Source organism: Ixodes scapularis, unplaced genomic scaffold (assembly GCF_016920785.2).
Source record: "Ixodes scapularis isolate PalLabHiFi unplaced genomic scaffold, ASM1692078v2 PGA_scaffold39__5_contigs__length_11793443, whole genome shotgun sequence".
NCBI lineage: Eukaryota > Metazoa > Arthropoda > Arachnida > Ixodida > Ixodidae > Ixodes > Ixodes scapularis.
Window position 1 is genome coordinate 454,934 of NW_024609867.1, and position 10,179 is coordinate 465,112.

Consider the following 10,179-nt stretch of genomic DNA (forward strand, 5'->3'; position numbering starts at 1 on the left):
TCAGTCTCAGGTTTAATACTTGAAAATGAGCGTGTTGGGGAATAGATACGAATACATGAAAGGATAAAACATCAAGGACGTGGACGGATACAGGACTTCTTGAAAGAAGTACTCTTTCCGTCCCTGTCCTCGATGTTCCATCAAGCTTTCATGTATTCATATATTAAGTTTTCCATCATGTTAAACTTACACCAGCTTGCCTGCACTTTGACCATTTTTTGTTAATAGTAAACGTGCAAACGAGGTTGTGTGACGTAATCATGCCGTACCCGGTACTCAATTAAAAAATAACAGCACAAAGCTTTCCGTTCTTCAGGCGTGCGCTATACACATTCGCGTCTTGCCACGTTAAATAAACTGAGAAAATATTTAAAGCGAGCGAAACGAATTGAAGCCTTACGGAGACAGAACCTTGATGAAATTTCTTGGCAACCCACCGTGAACCCCCCTGTTTGCTGGGCCCACTTTGTCGAAGCTTCGTAAACGTGCCGAATTCAAAGATGGATTGCTTCTAACATACCGTTTCTTACTTTTTGACGGTGCAGACAATCCTTCGCGATATCAAGACGGCCCGGATTTCACACCGTCCGAGTTTGTTTAAACATTACCGAATACGGCAGTGTCCCGTGCCCTCGCGCGGTACACATGACGGCAAAGTGACGGACGCGATAAGCTTGAATAACTTACGCGATCTGCTGTTTGTAGTGGCCGGGAATCATAAACGGAGCTCACAAGCTCCGCACAAGGTGGATGGTTGGGTCGGTGTCCAAGCTGGTCACCATTAGTTTCCTTACATATCACTCTGCTACTCTGCTTTAAAAGCAGACCCCTTTTTAAGTTGCTTGCAAGACGCGGCACCGAAGGGACGATGAAGTGACTGCGAGTCGATGGTAAGAACCGATGAGGCGTCAGCGGTCTATCCATCCTGAAGGTATAAAAACGAACTAGGTCCTCTGCATCCTAGACATTGACTTTTGTTAATCCTCCAGGTCGTTCTCAGCCATTTTGAAGAAACTGTGCACGCGAAGCGACGACAGAAAGACACGTTCAGATTGGTGAAGGACGGAACAACGCCACCAGAGAACACACGCAAACACATGGACCAGGAGACAAGCCAGGCCTGGCGCGGACGACGGGGAGACGTTCCCGGAGCCACCAAAAGTGTTTCGAGCGATTCCCGCGAGGGTGCGCCACGATTGTGGCCAAACTCTGAAAAAGGTCAATTCGTGGGCTAGGGACATAACACTCTTCCATAACTTATGCCCATCTGTCCTGAGTTACGCTACTTCTCAATCAAACCCAGATTTTCCGATTCGAATGGTAATGCTTGATTAAATCGTTCTCTTTCTTATCGATTGCGCGGTCATTGGACGTATAACCGCGGCTTCCAAGAAATTTTATTCCCGATATTAGATTTTAATTAAAAAAATATAATAGACGCTAAGAGTCTTTCCGGGGGAATTCCAAAATTAACGAGGATTTTATGAGCACTACAACAAAAGTATACTAAATTGACGATACAAAAGTCTGTCATTTCCACTATCTTCCTTGTCCCCTTAGATGGGTAACGCGATAACACGCTTACATGACTTCACATAACGCCACCTCTGCTCCGTTCACCATTAAGTTAAGACTGTAGTTAAAGGTGCAAGCAGGAGCTAACCCATGCGCCTTGCTTTGAAACGTGCCTTTCTGGCGCTTGAGCTTGTTTGGCGGAAGAGCCTTTCAAAGCCCAGATACCGTGCTGTCGCTCTCGTAGGCTTGGCTCAAGTATCAGCTTAAGGGTGAACAAAGTATAGGAGCCGTTACTCTACGCCGGGACGACGGCCATCCGGCAGAAGGCGTACCTGGTTGGTGTGCATGAAAAGGTTGAGCCCGAGCAGGTAGGCGTTTCCGTCGGTGACGAGGTGCCGACCGGCCAACACCTCGAGCAGGAGCGACTTGCCGCAGCCCGTCGGGCCCAGGACGGACACGACCTCGCGCCGGTGCAGGCACAGGGTGACGTCGTGCAATGGCGCGTACGGGCCAGCCTCCTGCCGCAGGTGGCTCACGTACAGCGTGTCTTCGCACGCGAGCGTCTTGGAAGGCAGCTGACGCCTGAGTCTGGAAACGCACGTACGGCCTTGACTTAGAGCTCATAAATGCTTTCCTTGTAGATTCTTTTCAAAATTTTATCGACCAACATTGGTGGTCACCATTTCTTGTTAGGAGAAGAAAATTGGTTTTAGAAGGGCGGGAGAAATCTTATGTTTGTCTTTTTAGACTTCGGCTAGGTGGCGCAAGCTAGCGCCCGTTACAAATGGTGTAACCTTTAACATCCATCCATCCATTCATCCATCCTGGCACGAAGAATGTGAGTACTCGCCGAGCGCTTACACATCACTCGTGTTCTACCGAGCCGAGCCGTGCTCAGGCCGAACGTTAAGCGCAGTCATCCAACCCTGGCTCAGAGTCCGTCGTTAGAGATTCTTCGCCCGCTGCTAAGAGCTCCCCTACATTAGGCCATTGCGAGCGCGCAGCTATGCGCTTACACCACTTGTTCCAGGTACAAGCGACAACGCCTAACCTCTTTGCGCGCAGCTGGTTCGCGCTGACATCACCTGGCCTTTTGAAAAAGGGGCTTACTCAAATGAATCACGGTTCCCGCATTGCAACTTTTACGCTTTACTTTGCTTGATCTTACTTGAACAGTCAGCATATATAATAGACAGTTTTAGTGGACCGTACGCTATAGCTTTGCGAGCGTATGCGAGGAGATTGCGGATCGTGAGTGTGCGTGCGCAGAACGCAGTAGAAAGGTTAGCGTATCGCGTACGAACGCAACGCTGGGGATTTTGCGTGGCGGGCTAGCGGGCTTTCGGGACGCTCTCGAGAGATCTCGGATCCGACGAGAGCGCCAGTTTCAGGATGGCGGTTACCTCGACTGGTGCAACAAGGGGGCGACGTGGTGTTTTCGAAGTTCTGTGTTACGTGAAATTATGTGGTGTTCAGCTCGGCAATGCTTTCTGGGACCTACCGCGGTCGAATCAGATCGCCGTGCAGCTGAAAGAGTGAACAGTGAACATGTTCGCCGCTCGGAATGTGCCTCAACGGTGCGATCTGCTCAACGCTAAGCCTATTCGCACAGTTCATCGCCGACGGACGAACGACTCTAAAAGAAATCGCCGAATTTCTCGCTATGCAGTGGACATCAGTAGGTCATGAATTTCATTCGCGATTGCATTGATAAAAGGTGCCGTTTCCACGGGACGACTGAGGGAGGCTCCGTGATCGAATTTGGCTACGCACTCGTACTCGTAGCCTCTGTACCCCGCAGAAAAGCGCGCTTGGCGAAGCAGCTGCGGCTTGGTTTAATTTGAAATAAAATGATAGACACGTTTTCATTTTCAATATTTCTTTCCAGGAGCATGGTTGCGTTATAAGCACGCGGAATTTTACGGCTCTTGCAAATTTAACCAAGATCATGCGCGCTGTTCACTCGAAAACGTAACGCACAAATAAATTCGGTCCGAGCAGGTCACTTTTAGCGCACGCTATTGCCTATTGCGTACGTAAGAGCCAGCAACGCTCTACTAAAACTGTCTAATATGTGCACTTCCGTGGCATTCGGAAGGAGGTTGTAGCTAGCTTTGAACTTGTTTCTTTCCTTTTCTTTTTTCTTTTTTTATTTCGTTATCTGGTGATTTTCGTCGCTGGACATAACTTAGGCTGAGAGCTCACGCGACAAGCGTGAAATCCATCCCTTAAGCCAAACGAAAACCCGTAACCAGCAGGTCAAGGCCACGCAATGCGTACAAAGGCGATAGCAAGAAATGAATAAGCCTACAGCAAACTGGATAGGATATGTTATCATTATATTTCATCTTAGTGAAAATGAAGCCTAAATATTGTGATTTTAGCGATTTACGATGCTGCGCTGCGAGAACCAAATCGTGGGCCGTGCAATCCGCAACCTTTGCTCCGGCGCGGCGAGAAGGAGGCGAACGCATGCGCAAACACATCTAATGGCGAATTCCTCCTTTTCGTTTGAAAGCGCGCCTAGATCAGTAGGCCAAATCCGACATGGAGGAGGCGACCCGAACGGAGTTGCTCCGCCTCCCGATCTCTCATCAAACATTACCGCTCCTCCGTGATCGGCGGACGCCTTCTCGTCATACCCAGTTATTTATTAATCTTCTTTTTTCGTTTTTGTTGCGCATAAAACGAAGATTAATAAGTAACTGTCAGAGTCCATATGAAGCTCCCAAAAGAGCGCAAGTACCACGTGACCATAGTGGCCAGTCATGTGACCATAGCGGCCACTTTTCCACGGGCGCCAGCGGGCGCCAAATACAAATTCGTTTCGCGCCGTAAATATAGCTCTAAAATAGTTTTGTCGTTGCAAGTTTTGTTTTATGACGTTCTTTTTTCATCTACAGGATGATTCAAGGAGACGCCAGGCTCTTTAAATCGACCGCGAAATTCGGTTTGTCAACCTATCCGTTGCCCACAAATGGTGCATTTCTTTTTTTTTTGTAAACTTTGCAAAAAGCGAACTTACCTAAGGAAAAAGTAAAGAAAAAAAAAAGGCTTAGCTCCTATGGAAACGCAGCGACGCCACCGGTCTTCGAACAACACGGCACCGTTTCGCACGGGAGACAAGAGATGGCGCAAGTGGTCGCAACGCCAACTGCCGCCAACGAACGAGCATACGACGCCGAGAGCCAGCGTCTTTAGCGGACAATCTTTTCGACTCAAAAGCGGCGCGCGTTCCGCAGGCGGCGACAGTAGCAGAAACAAAAACAGGCGCGATAACAACAAGGAACTGCAGTTCCTTGTCTGCTAAATACGCCGGCTCTCGGCGTCGTATGCTCGTTCGTTGGCGGCAGTTGGCGTTGCGACCGCTTGCGGCATCTCTTGTCTCCCGTGCGAAACGGTGCCGTGTTGTTCGAAGACCGGTGGCGTCGCTGCGTTTCCATAGGAGCTAAGCCTTATTTCTCTGTTTACTTTTTCCTTAGGTAAGTTCGCTCTTCGCAAATTTTACAAAAAAATGCACCATTTGCGGGCAACACTGCACAAAGTCGTAGCGCGATAGGTTAAGAAACCGAATTTTGCGGTCGATTTAAAGAGCCTGGCGTGTCCTTGAATCACCCTGTAGGTTTTTTGAAAAATCCTTTGCATGTGTCTTTTAAGGTTTAGAGTAATAAATTTGAAAACGTTAATATTTCAGGGCTCGAAAAGAGGAGATGCATCAAGTTGCGGCGTTGCAGGCCATCCTTTCGCCGAGCTTCTGAGAGAGCCAAAGTGTTTGAGGGAGATGGCATAAGGGCGAGAGTAGCTCAGAACTGCGCATGCAAAGTGGGTCGAGCTGCGACGTTGTGGTTGGTTCTGACAGTGATTCATATGAAGCGTAAAACCGCTCTCGGCCGCTAACAGGAGCGAGTGATTGCCAGAGCTACCCTTCTAACTCATTATATAGCTCCATCGACACCCTTCACGACGACTACCTGTCAATGTGTCACGAGCATCTCGGGAAATTAGAGCTGCGCACCAGCGGCCAAAATGGCAACTTACCGGTTTACGACATCTTTCCCATTGGGCATATTAGGAAGTTGTAGTAGATCGTTTTTCTCCTCCGCTACGGTATCCGGGAAGAAAACGTCGCAGCTGCGCTCGCGTGCCGCGAGCCTTGTCTGCATAGTTCAAGGTCTTGTGGCGGATTACGGAGCGCTATCCGGGTGCTTAGCGGGCTGCGGGAACGGTCTACTACAATCCCCTATTAGTGGTCACGTGACGTCAACATGGCTGCACCCAGAAATGGGCCGAGCGCAGCGGTGCGAGACGCGTTTACCCGCGACAACTGTTCTGTGGGAGCTGATTAATGAGAAATCGCGGCGTATGCCACGTTTGCCTGGGCAGACGACGAATGAATGGAACCTGCTGTGCCATATAGTCTTTTTTTTAATAGAAAGCCTGTCAAATCGCAAAGGGATGTGGCCGCTGTAAAGTGGAAAGGAGACCAGCGGAGAGGGCGCTCATGGGGTTTGTCTCTGGCGGCGCCAAAAATGCACATCGATAAAAACCAGACAAACACGAAAGCACTCCTTTTCTTTTTGGAATACGGGAACATTTTGCGGCGATCCCTTTTTATTCCGTCCCTCTCCCGCTTGTCCACGCACCGACAGCCTCCTTGCTTTTTTCTGCGCTCTGATTTGTTGTTTCGCGGAGAGACCGCCGCGCGTATTGTTGGCGCTGGCTGAAGGGTCACCTCTAGGGTAACTGTATATACTACGCCTTGCGGAGCAGAGTACCGCAAGGGTGATTCCAGGACGGCCATGTTGAATCCAAGGCCCCACTGCAGGAAGCGACCTCCACTTCTGCAAGAGCCCCGGGTGTGCGAGCTACGCGATCGTCCTCCGTGTCGTCTTCTTCCCTGACTTTGAAAACATGTTTTAAAACATCGCTCGCGTTATAAAACAATGCAGTTATACTGTATCCAGTGGCTACACATAATGTTGAAGGATCAAGAAAGCTTCCAGTCCCTTCTGTTTTAGTGTAGGTCGTATATTTCGCAAATTCAAAACGAGAAGCATGATCCGCCCGAAACTCGGCTCCTGCAACGTCGCTTTCCAGCATGAATCTCGAATTAAGCTCGGTGCACGTGACCGCTTTTCCGCCAATAGGGAGTTGGCGGCAAAAGAAAAAGGAGCGCGATACTCTGGCTCTCGAGCAAAGCCTATACAGCTACCCTGGGTTATGCCAGAGGGGTAACCCAGGATAGCTGTATAGGCTTTATAGCTTACCCCTCTGGATTACCCTAGAGGGGTAACCCAGAGTAGCTGTGTAGCCTTTTTCTAGCGGCCGCGCGCTCATTGCATCCGTCAAGGAATTGATAGGCCTTCTAGAATAAACAAGGCTATGGCTCAGCACGCATCGCGCGACATGTGACAGACATTGACACCGATGAGTTAGATACCGACGTATGTCGTGCTCAAATATCTCAAATAATTCTCGCTCGAAATTTTTGCATTTTCGTTCCACGTGACCATCAGAATGTTGAGGACTTTTACCCAATGGTGCGCGAAGCATATAGATTATCCACGAGTGGATAGCGATAAGGAATGCGTAATAGTTGTGGGTGGTTTCGCATGATCGTGACACAATGATGGAGGATAGTTTTTCGGCAAAAAGGCCATAAACGTCAGGAGGACTGTGAAGCCTGTTAAGATGGCTGCCTTGCGCGATGATCATTATAACTTGGCTGGTGCATCAAACCTGCAGGGTGGTTTGACCGACACCGACATCTGCTCTTATTCTGTAACTGCGGAAAGGTCAGTGAGCTCATTAGAAGCGTTTCAATGTGCTCTATCACCAAGTTAGCCACGGTTAAAAATGTGGAAGCCGTTTACAAACTCCCTGTAACGCCGAATTGGAGCGCAGCTCTTGAGGAGGAGCAGGGAAGGTTACTGAGGGGGGAGGAGGGCCATGTGACCTCGAGGGGGAGGGGGGTGTCACGGGACCTCTCGGAGGGGGGGGGGGGGGGGGAGGGGGGTTACGTGACCCACAGAGAATTTTTTCAGCTAGATTTAGCGGGGAAACTTCTCCGCTAGATTTAGCGTGGAAATGTTTCCGCTAGATTTAGCGGGGAAATTTTTCCGCTAAATCTAACGGGGAAATTTTTCCGCTAGATTTGGCGGGGAAACTTTTCCGCTAGATTTAGCGGGGAAATTTTTCCGCTAGATTTAGCGGGGAAAATGTTCCGCTAGATTTAGCGGGGCAATTTTTCCGCTATATTTAGCGGGGAAATTTTTCCGATAAATTCAGCGGGGAAATTTTACCCATGATGCACCGCGCGGTTACGCCGACGCCGACGGCGACGCCGCTCAAGCCGGAAATGGGCGCCTAAGAGCTGCGCTCTAAAAACAGTTGGCTTCCCAACGCCCATTGTTCAATCTGAAGACGTCTCATCCAGCGAACATCTGCGGTTGCAAAACTTTACAAATTAGGCTAGTAGGTTAGCATCGCTATCCTCAGTTATTTGCTACACGTGGAGGTGCAGCCAGGAAGCTAGGAAAAAAGAGTGAGGGAAAGGAGAACATCGACTGTGTCTACTCTATATGTCTAGCAACTGTCATTCACAGCTAGAAGAGCCTTACGTTCATGGGGTGTACAGCTGTTTCATATTACACTTTGGTGAATGTTTCCACAAATCCAAAACCTATGGGGGCATTAGAAGTGGGATGGAATATAAAGTACAGTGTGGGGATTCTGACGCTATACACATTTAGAGAACATAACGGAAAGTGTGACAACACAAAAGAGACATGACGAAAACGACTCGCACGACAAGCACAAAGACTGAACTCGTCGAACACCGTTGGACGACGGGGCACTCAGTCGACTTGGACAATGATACGACTTTAGCACGAGAACAGCGCTGGAGTCGTGGAACACCGGTGTGTAATGCCCAATGCGGCTACTTACGTGACGTTTACAAAGGGATGTTTAATCGTGACTGTCCTGCCTTTCGTACCATTTTTCAGTGTATACTGAGGGTGTCACCTATATTAGGGAAGATATGTTTGTATTTTTGTTGTGTGTAGGTTGCAAAAGTAATGCCCAGCTTCGTGTGGAAATATCCTTTTGTTGTTGTTTTCACGCGCCCATCGTTTTTCCCACCGCGTGGCTGTCGCCAAATGGACCTTCCTTTGGGGATGGAGTTGTGCCAGAGCACGATCTTGAAAATATTGCTAAAAGTCCAGGTACATATTGTCACGATTGACAACTGATGAGACGGCGAATAACTCGAGTAACTAAACGTTTAATGGGGCGATCTTGTGCCCAAAACTAAATAGAAGTTCAGCGTCGCAGCCGTCGATGTCGGCAAACCAGCAGAATCGGACGCTGGGGCGAGACTGCCCCCGGCTCGCCACGCGAAAATCCTTTTGCACACGTGAAGGCTTCTGGAACAATGCCCGTAGAAGGCTGGCGTGTACAACCTCGAATAAGCAACAATGTTCTTGAATTTACAAGAACGTGACATTTACAAAAATAACAAAAAGGTACTTTCGCTACCAGCCATCGAACCATAACCCTTTGCGTGGCAGCCAAGCACGATAATGATTCAGCCACGGGCACGCTTGCCCTGAAACGCGCGTGACATTACTTTCCACTTTAAAAGAGCATCGTCTTGGAAAGTTGCTGCGTCGTGCATAATCTAAAGGGTATCACCTTGACTCATACAGTCCCTCCGGCGTGACGAAGGCTGTCTTCTCTCGGTCCCGTTCGTTGACTTTGATCTTCCAGTAGCTGCTCTTCAAGTTCGTAGATGAAAAGTACCGAGAGTGGCGCAGCCGGTGTAGGGTGTAGCGGTGTAGGTGAATAGACGTGCAGCGGTGTAGCGGTGTAGTTAGATGGGCGTCTCTTTTAGTCACCGCTTTTAGCTGCCGGTAGTCCACGAAGGACCTAGGACGAATACGATTGGGGAGGCCCACGGACTGCTTGAAGGCTGGATTATGTCGTCGTTCAGCATCTCTTGGACTTGCTGTGAAATGACCTCCCTTTCTTTTACGGAAACTCTGTGCGGCGATTGATGCACGGGGAACGCGTCGTCCTCGGTAACGACGCGGTGCTTCGAAACTGTGGTTTGGGGCACCTTCAACGATGTCGCAAAGCAGACGCTGTATTAGGCGAGGAAGTTAATCAGCTGCCGTCATTTCGGGCCCAAAAGCTTCAATGTCAAGCTGCGCAGGCGACTTGTTTTCTTGCTTAGGCGGCGAGGATTTTCCAGCAATCCCGGCGATTTCGGCAAAGTTCCGGAGTTCCTTGACGCGGCCCACAGCGGCACCTTTCGTGAGGTATTGCGTTTCTTGTCTAACGTTCGTCACGAGGACCCCAGTGCGTCCATCCTGAAGTTCAGCTACACCCCTTGCGACACCTATTCTTCTTCCTTGGAGCAACTGAATGTTGACTTTCTTAACAACTTTGCCGCAGCTAACTGCATGGGTTACGACAGGTAGAAGAGCACTTGATCGCGTCGTCAGGTTTACGTGTTCGGCAGCGGCTCGGGTGGCAACTGACGTCGTTTGGAGTTCCTATAAAGGCGTAACAGGTGTCCGCAACGTTAACCTGTCTTCTCGAAGGTCGATGACGGTGCCGTAATCACAGAAAGTCCATGCCAAAAATGACGTCTCTGGCACA